Here is a 13,164-nt window from a genome sequence, read left to right as displayed (position 1 = left end):
TTATTTAAAAATCAGTTTGGGAGCCGGCCTGGTGGTGCAAAGGTTAAATCCTTGTGCTCCACTTTGGTAGCCTGGAGTTTGCCAGTTTGGATCCCAGGCATGGACCTACACTGCTTATCAAGCCAAGCTGTGGCAGGCATCCCACATATAAAGGAAGATGGGCACACATGTTAGCTCAGGGCCAATCTTCCTCAGCAAAAAGAGGAGGACTGGCAGCGGATGTTAGCTCAGGACTAATCTTCCTCAAAAAAAATCAGTTTGACATGTTTCAGATATGGTCCTGCCTGAACCAGGAAACAGAGGTGAACTCCCTAGGTCCCTGTTTAAACCAAATTTGATTCTATCTTAGAGAGCTGGCCGTGTGAAATAAAAACCATTCCTCTTAAAGAAATAGATCATTATACTTTAAATTGACCAGTGCTGAAACCATGAAAGGAATAATTAACAGCTAATCTCATATTTACGTACATTTTAAATGCAATTATTATAAACCTTTACATATGACAAGCACTTTTGATTGGTCAGAACCATATTGGATCTACAATTTTACTTAGTTTTAATATTCCTCAGGCAAGTATGAGGAATTTTCCTGACTTTCCTGATGAAAGCACAGGCTCTGATAACTTATGACACTATGTCTCCTAATGCCCAGCAAGGGTTCTTTCCTGTAGGCGACACAATCATCAAGGATTGCAACTCCCAGAGCCAGTGATGCCCATTCCCGGTGGACTGACATACCAAAATCTCTAAGGACAGTAGAGGCTAGGGAGGGGGTACCCAGGGATGGGCTCTCTCTCTCTCATACATTCACAACCTCCTCTTATTTGGTACAGAAGCATGAGGCCTCGGGATTCTGGGATGACCCTACAGTCAGGAAGATTGCTGCCAAGCACTAGAAAACAGCCTTCAGGGGCCCAGGTCCACAATCTGAGAAGCCAGCACCCTGATCAATCAGCTTACTACCCTGGACTCTAATTCTACAATCAAGGAAGAATGCCTCCTCTGCTTCTGCCAGGTGTTTCACCCAAATGGCATTTCCCCTGAGCTCCACTCTGCCCATCCTGTTGTAGTCAGGAACCTGGGACTCACGGGTCCTCATTCCAACATGGCAGAGCAGCACTCCACCAAGCAAGTGTGGTCCAATACAAGGGACAACAGCGTGAGAAGGTGGAAGGCTGAGGGCAGGGCCAAGTCAGGACTTTTTGGCCTCTGTGATCAAGACAAAGAGCCAAACAGAGTGTGTCAGGTGTGAATAGTTCTGTATAGGGAGGAGTGTTCAGGAATCAGGAAGAGACAATTATGGGACAGAGATGGAAAGACAGAAAGTTTAAAAACACACTAAGAAATGTGAGGCCCATTATTCCCTAATGGAAAGTGCTCTGGAAACCTATATTACCTTCGGGGCTTAATTCAGAATCAAGAGTTAAACACAGTAGGTCCATAATAGACTCCATTGTCAGGATTTTCATTAATAAAGTACTTGAATGTTTTGCTCTCAAAGGTATTGCTTAAGCGACAGGCCATTTCCTCAACCTTTTTAACTTCCCTACTCCCTAGTTTCATCTGACACCTAATCCCATATGGAGAAGAAGACTGTTTCAGATGCTCACCTGTGGCATAGACTACACTAACCACACTCTCTGTCTGGCCTGTCTAGGGCTTATTAGGAATTCTTCTTAAGACAGAGTCTGAGTGATGGGTGATAGAGAAAACTGGGCTCATCTGTATGTGTTCAGTGACTGTGTGCTTTCTTGAACAGTCCCCTTTCAAATATTTTATCCCATTTCCCCAAATATCAGCAAAAATACACAAAATGTTCCAAATTTTGGCAACAAGATTACATCTTTCTGAAAGAACACGTACACTCAAAAACTCTCTGTCATCATTCAAAACTCACTTTTCCTTTAGAAATTAAGGCAGGAAGCTTCCTTTTTCTTCAGTACAACATAGGCAGCAAGCATGGGATAGCAAAGAGTGGACACTGCATAGAAAGAAGATGGTATACAAGCAGTGGATCCCCTCCCTTAGTTTGTTTTGGATATCTTGGATAGGGTCATGGGGGTAGAAACATCACCATGAGGACTGCTTTTATTTTCAGTGCTACCTGCCTAGTAAACTAAATTTCTTTTATTCCCATCCATGTGACTCTGACATCTAGAGCACAGCTTTGGTTTCCTGAAAAAGAGAAGTTATTAGGCAGACACCATCACTGACCCAGAAGAGAGAGTGATACTCATGGGCAGAGAGGCCAGGGTCTATGACTGTAACTGGGAACTTGGAAATGGAGTGAGACCCAAGCACATCACAATTGTCAAGCAAAGAAACAAGCAAGCAAACAACTGATAAAATAAATGTGATGTAAAAGACATTTTCCCTGTTGGTTCTTACTGGGTAGTGCAATGTGGTGATCGAATGTCCAAGTAGGGTTTTATATTTGGTTTAGAAAACAGTACTGTAGATTAGGAGAAGATCTGGATTACAAAATCACAAACCCATTTTGATTTTGCCCAAGTTATTCTCCTTTGTGCGCCTCTGTTTCCTGCCCTGTAAATAAGAAGGCATAACTGGAAAATGCTGAAGGCCCCTTTCATTGTGATCTAGATGGTCTCACAGTCTATGATTCCAGCATAGCTATCCTCTAAACTGTGAAAAAGCTAACTAGTCCAAAACTATTTTCTACAAGAAAGGACTATTTAGCATATTTGTCAAAGATGACGATGTTTGCACATATAAATGCACATATTATATGACAGGGAAGGTATAGTTTTTAACTCTTTCCTTCCTAAACAAAATCTAAACAAATGAACAGAACATTAAGAATTATACAACACAGAATTTAACGCCTGGAGTGAGAACTGTCACAGCACCAGCAAAATAATAGACAGAAAGCATCACAGCAACATAATAAGTTTTAAAAAATAATCATCTCTTTAGATGTTGACTTGGCATTTGTTAAAATACAAATGTTTATTTTTTAATTAAGACTTTACCAAAATAATGGAGTTTTTTTTCACATGATAAAGAGACCGCATAATTTTCAAGTTGTATAGGAAACAAACTACAGAAGGATGCTTTCTATTTTCATGCTAATTCAACAGTATTAAAAATACCTTCAGTGGTTTTCCAGTTCCAAAAACAATTAAATATAATATAAAATCCCAGTCAGACATTTTATAGAAGTTGACAAATGGGCAGAAAATTCATCCATAATAGGCAAAACTTCCAAAGGAAAAAAAAGGTCTTGATGGAGTTACTTTCAAAATTTTACTTTTCAAAGTCAAGAGAATGAGAAGTCACAAATTCAGAGAAAATATTTGCAAAAGACTTATCAGATATACCACAATATATAAAGAATTCTTAAAACTCAACAATAAGAAAATGAACAACCCAATTAAAAAATGGGCAAAAGACCAGATTCCTCACTAAAGACATACAGATAGCAAATAAGCATATGAAAATACACTCAATATCAATGTCATAAGGGAACTGTAAATTCAAATAACAACCAAATACCACTACACACCTATTAGAATAGCCAAAATCCAAAAGACTGACAATACCAAATGCTGGTGAGGAGGTGCAGCAACATGAACTCACGTTCACTGCTAGTGAGAATGCAAAATAGTACAGCTACTTTAGAAGACAATTTTAGCAGTTTCTTAAAAAACTAAACATACTCTTACTATACAATCCAGCAATCATGCTCCTTGGTATTTCCCCAAATGAGCTGAAAACTTATATCCACACAAAAATGTGCACACAAATGCTTATAGCAGCTTTATCCATAATTTCCCAAACTTGGAAGCAAATAAGATGTCCTTCAGTAAGCTAACGGAAAAATTAACTGTGCTACATTCAGGCAATGGAATATTATTCAGCACTAAAAAGCAATAAGCTATCGCTTCATGAAAAGACATGAAGGAAATCTAAATGCATATTACTAAGTGAAAGAAGCCCATCTGACAAGGCTGCATACTGTACAATTCCAAGAATACAACATTCTAGAAAAGATGAAACCATAGAAACAGTGAAAAGATCACTGTGAGATCTCTTACTGTGGTGTGGGATAGTAGAGGAAGCTGTGTATGTGTGGGAGCTGTGTATGTGTGAGAGCAGGAGTATATGGGCCTCTACTTTCTGCTCAATTTTGCTTTGAGCCTAAAATTGCTCTAAAATTTTTTTTTTTAATGAATAATGGACCACATTGTTGTCAGGCTGAAAATCAAAGAAATTTATGGTCATGTTATCTAGGGTGAGGAAAATGCTAAACCTTCTTGGCTAGTGCTGGCTGGCTCACCTGTTTCAAAAGGCAATACAACATGAAAAATGTTAAATTTGTAGGCAATACAGGTTCTTAAGATCAGGAGGCTATGGAAGAATTTTTAAAATATTACTAACTGTTATACAGGGAAAAGGTTATGTGGAAGAGTAGGTTCTTAACATTGATGAGACTGGCTTTTTTCAAAAGAACAGTGACAAATAAATCTATATAATGCAAATGGCCTCTGAAGTCCCTGTTTCAAATCATTCAAAGACTGTGCAATTAATTATTTATAAAAAATATATATTAAATGAGATGTCTTTAAAAAAACAAACATAAGACAAGGTTATAGATTGATCAATTAATGAAAATGTTGTGACCAGAGGCCCACAGGAACCTAATCTTATATTTCCCCTAGGAGCAAAGGGTCTGTTTTCACTAATTCAAAGTTCATAGGGACTTTATAGAACATAAAAACCATGAATAATTAGAACTGACTGTGTAATTATCTAAAAACTGTAAGCAATGAGGATGTTCTTCAGCAGGTGAATGCATAAACAAACTGTAGTACATTGATACAATGGAATGTTATTCAGTGATAAAAAGAAACAAGCCATCAAGCCATGAAAAAACACAGATAAATTTTAAATGCATATTGGTAAGTGAAAGAAGCCAGTATGAAAAGGCTACAACCTGGATTATTCCACTTATATGATCTTTTGGAAAATGCAAAACTGTACAGACAGTAAAATATTAGTAGTTGCCACTTCAGCGGGAAGAGGAGGACGGCTGAACAGGTGAAGCATAGGATCTTTAGGGCAGTGAAACTACGCCATATGTCACTATAACTGTGGATACATGATACTATGCATCTGTCAAGGCTCATTGAACTTTACAGCAAAAAAGAGTGAACTTTAATGTATGCAAATTAAAAACATAGCATTTAGGAGGTTGGAGGAATCCCAGGTTGGAATTCAGAATGTGATAAAGCAAGGTAAACTGTATTACAAATGTATGAAACAACCTCACTGAAGTGGTTAGGGGAAAAAGGCACTGATCTAAATAACTTTGAAAATTAGTGGAATCTGTAAGATTAAAGGCAAAAGCAACTGTACGTAAGCACTATACTCTCATTAATAAACTGTTTCCCACAGCAGGAATGGGTTAACAATTCTGATACTTTAATTCATGTATACTTGAATTAAATAATTAAGTAAATAAAAGGCAGATGGTAGAAGCCAGGATTTTCACTGGTGAAATGGCAGTCTGCAGATAAGCAAGGGGAGAAGGCTAGAATCATCCACATGATAATAGATTGGAGTTGGAAACATCAGCATGAACTCATGTTTATCTTAATATAGCTACAGATTGTTACATACAGAAATATTTACAGATATGTGTTTACACACAGGTTAGTACACACACATATATTTCCTTGCTATCAATTGAAAGGGCCTAAAGCAACAACACATCAGTAACAATCATCACATCTACCACCCAAATCCTGCTTTCTAATATCATTCTCTGAAAAAAGGAACCAGGGAATATACAACATGATCTTGAAGCATTTTATAGGATCAGAAAGTAAGAAAGTACTAAAACACACACGCACAAACACACACACAATGATGAGTGTAAGTCAAAGGAGCACAGGAGCCAGCTGAAAGAGGTCTCAATGACCAAAGCTGGAACAATTTGAGAAACAAGTAAAGTAATATTGGATTATAACACAAAATGTAAAATATGCATAAGACCATACTGATATAAACAAATGACTGAACAGATAAATAAATGGGGGAGAACAAATCTCCCACGCAGAAAAATTCCAAATAATTTATGTAGATACCCCACCCTTAAAGAGGTGGTCAGTAACTCCTCATTCCATATTTGTGAGCTGCACATAGAGACTTCCTTCCAAAGAATAGAGTATGAAAAAAAAAGAGCCAACTTGGAGGAAAACGAGTAACTTCACAATGGATAAATCTGACAAACACTACCTGAGACACAGGACTGAGGTAACCTTCCACAGTAATAAGTTATGTTGTTGATAGTGATACCGACCCTGATATCAGTTTCCCTACATTAAACCCAGCATATATGGGGTTAAAACCAAAACACTCTTTCCCTGCTTACTTCCTGGCTTCCTGGCTCCAGAATCCACTGTCCTCCACAGAAACAGACACAGCCAAGGACAAGCACCTCGATTCATTTCTGCTCCCCACAAAGAGATACAGGCTGGTGGGAAAGCTACTGACCAGGAAAGTCATGGGCTCCCTCCTCTCTGCAAGTAGTCTGAAGGCCAAAGACAAGCTGGAGGGAAAGCTCCGACCAGCAAGGCCATATACTACCCTTCCCCTACCTAAAACCCAAAATAAAAATCCTTTCTTTTAGCTTTTCGGGGAGTTTGGGATTTCAGCGTTAGCTGCCCTCTCTCCTTGCTCAGTGTTGTGCAATAATAAAATTCCTACTTTCTTCCACTACACCCCACATCAGAGCTAACTCACTTCAGGTTTGATATCAATAGTATGTACTCTAGATATGATGTGATGAAAATGGTACTCTACCTCTCTGGTCTTCCTCCCCAAAATCTACAAGCCCAGTATAATCATCAGAGGAATGATCAGAGGAAAACCTCAGACAAGCTCAAATTTAGGGACATTCTTCAAAATATCTGACCAGTACTCCTCAAGGCTGTCAAGGGCATCACAAACAAGAAAAGTCGATGAAACTGTCATAGCCAAGAGGATACTATGGCGATATGACAACTCAATATAATGTAGTATCCTGGATAGGATCCTGGAACAAATGAGAAAGGACATTAAGTAAAAACTAAAGAAATCTGACTTTAAAAGTATAGAGATTAGTTAATAATATATCAATGTTGGTTCATTAATTCTAACAAATATATTATTGTAAGATGTTAATAAGTGAAACTGTATGAGGGAAAATGGAAACTCTCTGTACTATCTTTTCAATTTTTCTGTAAATAACTATTCTAAAGGTATTTCTAAAATAACTGTTCTAAAAAATAAAATTTATTTAAATGCCAAAATAATAATAATGGTAAACAAACATTGATAGCTAATTAATAGGTTTCTCACTGTGGTATGGGTCAACAATTCTGAAACGGCTTTCTATATATTCTAGAATTTTAGAAACAACATGGATGCAAATAGGAGCCAAGTTTCTTACTGTTAGAAAAAAGAATATCAAATATGGAAAGGTTAAAGATATATCTGTATGTTTATATAAACGTGTTTATAATCATACACACACAAACACATTTTTTTCTAGCTCTGTCTGGTAAGAGGGTCCGGGGCAATGACACAACAGTAACAATAGGCTCATCTAGCACGCAGATCTTATTTTCTAAATACTATTTTCCATTTAAAGGAAACAGAGTATCTTGGAATAAAGACTGACTCAGGGCTAGGGCAAGGAAAGTACAAGATGAGTCTTTTTGTGCTATAAAGGGAAGTGATCAAAGAATGAGGGGACATAGCAAGAGGAAATAAGAGCCAACTTGGAGGGGATCCCACTGGGCATATCTAGGACAATTTGAGCATAAAAATAAATAATGATAGTAATTGATTATAGCCTGTTGAATAAAATAAGAATCCAGGAGTTCATACTGAGAGAGTGAGGAGAAAGAGAGGAAAGCCCTTGCTTGTAGAAGAATGTGAACTAATAAAGAAGGAATGAAGGAGTTAGGAAATTATCAAAGAATGCTACGGCTAGGGGGCAATAGTTTAATAAGATATTTACATAGTCTCAAACTACCTCTCCACATATTATTAATTACAAAGGGAAAAATAACTTTATAGTGAAGAAACTTGGTGGACACCATGTTAAACATTTTTTTGGTTATATATATATATATATATATATACACATATATATAAAAAATCTTTATATGTATATAATACTTATATAGTATATATTTTATACTAATATAAATTTTATATTTAATATATACATTTTAATTTACAATAACAATATTTTTTTAAAAACAAAGGATATCTTGAAGAAAACAAAAGAGTTAATACATTTAGGTGTCTAAATGAATTAACAATCAAGCTTGATTTCAAGTTGTGAAAAACTAAGAAAAAAAACATAACTGATACATAGGTTATCTCTTTGTATCTTATCTTGACGTATACAAATATTTTTTCCCAGAATTATATTAATTCTATTATAATATCTAAGTTATATATAATTGACAGGTATGTCATTTAGATTAAATTCTAGTTAAGTAGAGAGAGTAGAAATAAGACTAATGTGGAAAGTTTAAGGGTTCCAATGTGGGCTCACTGTTAAAAAGATACCTTCAATAACAAAGTTCTCTGCCTTACCTAGAAAACCAACAACAACATAAACAAAACAAAACTTTAGAGCCATCTTTCCAAAATGAAATATATTTAAATAACTTCTCAGTTGAAAGCATTTCAGTGATGCTCCATGTAGAGTTCAGAGAGTTAATCACTACAAAACATGACTTCATAAGAAATACATCAGGGTAAGTATGGTATGTTTTGGAAATTGTGTTCCAACTTGGCAGATAAGGAAGTGCTTCCCTGAGAAAGTACTATGTAAGACAGACAACACAGGATGAAGAAGAGTTATGCCAAGGTTTGGCAGATTGAGCTAAGAGGAATTCCAAGTGAAGGTAAAGTAACAGCACTATCTAGCCATTGTCCCAAGATGAAAAATGTGACCCACTCCAGGAACAGAAAATAGCATGGTGTGCCTGCAGTAGGAACAATTTGTGACAGAGTGGTGTAGAAAATTATGAGGGTAGAAAGATAGAATGGACCAAATGGTAATCAAGTGTTCATATTCCATGTAAAGGAATTTGGACTTTATTATGTGGGTGATAGTGATTTCATTTCTTTTGAAAATATACCCAGAATTCGGATTGCTGGATCATATGTCAGTTCTATTTTTAATTTTTTGAGGACTCTTCATTGTTTTCTATAATGGCTGTACTAATTTACATTCCCACCAACAGCGCACAAGGGTTCCCTTTTCTCCACATCCTTGGCAACACCTGTTATCTCTTTAGACACACATTTTTAAATGACTTTGATTAATGTGTTCAAGAAAATAGACGGTAAAATGGACAATTTCTCTAGAGAACAGGAATCTATAAAATAGATTCAAAAGTAAATTCTTGAATTGAAAAATATAATGACCAAAATTGAGTAGATTAGAAACAGAAGAAGATTAATAAACTAGAGTGTGGGTCAATAGGAAATATCCTGACTAAAATACAAAGACAAAAAAAAAAAGAGAAATACAGCATAAAATCATTAAAATCCTGTGGGAAGTGGTAAGATCTAACGTGTATTTAGAATCACAGAAAGAGAGGAGAGTCAGAATGGGACAGAATAATATAATTTAATATGAAAACATAGTTAGAGGTTGAAAACTTAGATAAGGAAAAGGTGATACAGAGATAGTAATTACAGGAAGTAGCTACCATCCTTAGGGCTGGGGGAACAAAGAGAAGAGGCTGGGTCATCAACAACTAGAAGCCCGCAGAGGATTCTCTGTGAGCTGGGACTCAGAGCTCTGAAGGCGGGGGAGTGCTGCCCACCTGTGCTGCCATTTCAGGAGCTCAGAGAAGGGGTCTCGAGGAGCTGGGAAGCCGAGCTTTCCCGCTGATGCTATGTCTGACAGGGCATGAGGAGACTAATCCTGGTAGTGCTGAGAAAAAGCTGGAAAGTGGAACCCCAGCTTTCAACAGGGTGATGCTAAAAGAAACAACAAGTAGAGTCGGTTGTCAAGAGAGAAATATACTCTGCAGATTCTGCACATCACATAAGGGTAGGTCTGGAGATAGAGAGTGTTTTATTAACTACTATGAACCTCCAGCAGGAAAAATACAAAATAAACCACACCCAGGTACTTCATTATAAACTACTGGGAACCAAAGACAGAGAGAAAAATTTTAAGACAGCCTGAGAAAAAAGACAATTTACCTTTCAACAGTTCCACCTTTAGACACAGGCAGCTGTGGCCCAGGCCCGGACTTGTGCCTCAGGGCTGCCTATTTGGCTTCCTTCCCCCCGTCACTCTGCACAAGGTGAGGGTCTCGCGGAGTCTCGCTGAGAGACGCACGCACGGCCAGCGCTCTCTATAAGTCAGGCTTCGAATACCTGGGACCTCAGCGTCGCCTGCCGCACGGCCTCAGGTCCACCGCCGGCTCTCACAGCCCTCTTTCTCCAGGAGCGTGCAGCCCAGGCCTGAGGAGAGGGCACGGGGCCGCACCGTGTGGGCTGACTTAAGCAGGCAAAGAGCCTCTCGGTTCATGAAAGACCCAAGGGTGGAACAAGAAAGGGCCTTGGGTCGGGGCCTCCACGTGTACTTTCTACCTGGGAAATAAGCAGGGCTGAGCCCGCCTTCAAATGACCAACCATTAAACTGAAAACTGATTTCCCAAAGAAATGACGGAAGCCTTAAGACAACGGGTTAATATTTTGAAAACGATGAAAGGAAATACATGCAAACTAGAGTTCTGTACCGCCAAATGTACCGGAAAAGGAAAGAAAATGTACCTCAGAAAAGAAAGCAGAACTCCACCACCCCCAGGCAATCGGCAGGGGGAGCCGCGTGAGGCCAAGCGCAGGCCCAGGCCGGTTCCGTCACGCAGCGCGCATGCGCAGGGTGCCCGCTCTGTCATTCCCAGGGTGCTTTGGGCTGTGTCTGCCAAAGTCGCCAGCTCTTCCCTGTCAGGTGGCCAGTAGCGAGAAGGTAGAGAACAGCCCAGAGAAAAAGAAGCTGAAAAGGCAGCCCGCCCCAGGGTCCCCAGGACTGCGCCTCTCCCGCAGCGCCTCCGCCTGGCCTTCATGTTTGCCGCCTGGGCTGGGCGAAATGCTGCTGCTGTCCAGGGCCGAGCCGCTGCCCTGGCCTCTGCGGCGACCGAGCCGGCCACGCTGCTACACTAGGCAAGGCTACCGCAGACCACGAGGACCACCCCACTTCCTCAAGATGGTGGAGGGCTTCTTGGCCGGTGGCACCAGCATCGTGGAAGACAAGCTAATGGAAGACATCAAGACCCGGGAGAGTGAGGAGCAGAAGCGGCCCCGGGTGCGTGGCGTCCTGCGAATCATGAAGCCCTGCAACAGCGTGCTGAGCCTGTCTTCCCCATCCGGTGTGACAAGGGCTCCTGGGAGGTCATCAAGGGCTACCCGGCCCAGCACAGCCAGCACTGCACGCCCTGCAAGAGAGGTATTCCTTAGAGCAAAGATGTGAGTATAGATGAAGTAAAGCTTTGGCTTCTCTGATGACATATAAGCTTTGGCTGTGGTTGATGTGCCATTTGGGGGTTCTAAAGCTGGTGTTAAGGTCAGTCCCAAGAACTACACTGATAATGAGTTGGAAAAGATTCATAAGGAGGTTCACCATGGAACTAGCAAAACAGGACTTTACTGGTCCTGGCATTGATGTGCCTTTCCCAGACATAGGCACAGGTGAGCTGGAGATGTCCTGGATTGCTGTACCATATACCAGCACCATCAGGCACTTTGATATTCATGCACATGCCTGCATTGCTGGTAAACCCATTAGTCAGGGTATTATCCATGCTTGTATCTCTGTTTCTGGTTGTGGCATTTTCCATTAATTGAAAACTTCCTCAAGTTTCTTATAAGCATTTTAGGAATTAAACTGGAGTTTGTAGATAATACTTTGTTATTCAGGGATTTGGCAATGTGGGCCTGTACCCTATGAGATAATTACATCATATTGGTGCTAAATGTCTTGGTGTTGGTGAATCTAGTGGGAGCATGTGGAATTTAGATGGCATTGACTCAAAGAAGCTAGAAGACTTCAAATTGCACTGTGGATCAATCCTGGGTTTCCCCAAGGCAAAGCCCTAGGAAGGAAATGTCTTGTAAGCAGACTGTGACATACTAATCCCTGCTGTCAGTGAGAAGCAGTTGACCAAATCCGGGGCATCCAGAGTCAAAAGCCAGGATTGTTGCTGAAGCTGCCAAAGGACCGACAACTCTAGAAGCTGATGAGATTTTTTTGGAGAGGAACGTTAAGGTTATTCCTGATCTCCTCTTAAATGCTGGTACGATGACAGTATCTTAGTTGGAGTGGCTGAAGAATATAAATCATGTCAGCTATGGCCATTTGAGCTTCAAGTATGAAAGAGATTCTAACTACCACTTCCTCATGTCTCTTCACAGGAGTTTAGAAAGAAAATTTGGAAACCACCATGGAACTATTTCCGTCGTAACCACAGCAGGGTTCCAAAACAGAATATCAGGTACATCTGAGAAAGACATCGTGCATTCTGGCTTACCTTACCCTATGGAGTTTTCTGCCTGGCAAATCATGCCCAGCACCACAAAGTATAACCTAGGATTGGATCTGAGAACAGCTGCCTATGTCAACAGCATTTAGAAAGTCTTCAGGGTGTACAAGGAAGCTGGTTTGACCTTCAGATACTACATGGATCATAGCTGACTTTGCTACTCTCTTTACCTGTAACTCCTGCAAACCTATCACAAGTTTACATGTAAGCACAGAAATCTCTTTCTCTTGTGGACATCATTCTCAAGAAGTCAATCCAAATAAGCCCTTTCAGAAGAGAAATATTAAGGTTAGGAGATGATACACAGTTGATGCGTGTGAAAGTAGAAATTGCCTGTGCCAGAAGGCCACTTGAAATATTTTTCCTTTAAATAAAAAGTCTCCTTTCATCTGGCTGTGCTCCATTGCTCCGTAGCTTGTTCCCAACACATTAATTACATGTTGTTTGAGCTAAGCAATCAGTTGCTTACCTTATTTTGCCGTGGACAAGTCTAGAATGGAATGTGTTATAACTTTGATGCATTTAAGAAGTGAGTGTGTGGCATTTTCAGAAGGTGTTAGGGTCCTAAAATGAGTTGTTA

At 39.6% G+C, this 13,164-nt stretch overlaps 1 pseudogene; it reads left to right on the top strand.

The window, feature by feature from the left end:
• The first annotated feature begins 10,707 nt into the window (after window positions 1-10,707).
• On the top strand, window positions 10,708-12,736 carry LOC124227668 (glutamate dehydrogenase, mitochondrial-like; annotated as a pseudogene).
• The last annotated feature ends 428 nt before the right edge of the window (window positions 12,737-13,164 follow it).

Source organism: Equus quagga, chromosome 1 (genome assembly GCF_021613505.1).
Source record: "Equus quagga isolate Etosha38 chromosome 1, UCLA_HA_Equagga_1.0, whole genome shotgun sequence".
Taxonomy (NCBI): Eukaryota; Metazoa; Chordata; class Mammalia; order Perissodactyla; family Equidae; genus Equus; species Equus quagga.
The sequence above is the reverse complement of the archived record's forward strand: the minus strand, read 5'-3'. Positions and strand labels throughout refer to the sequence as shown.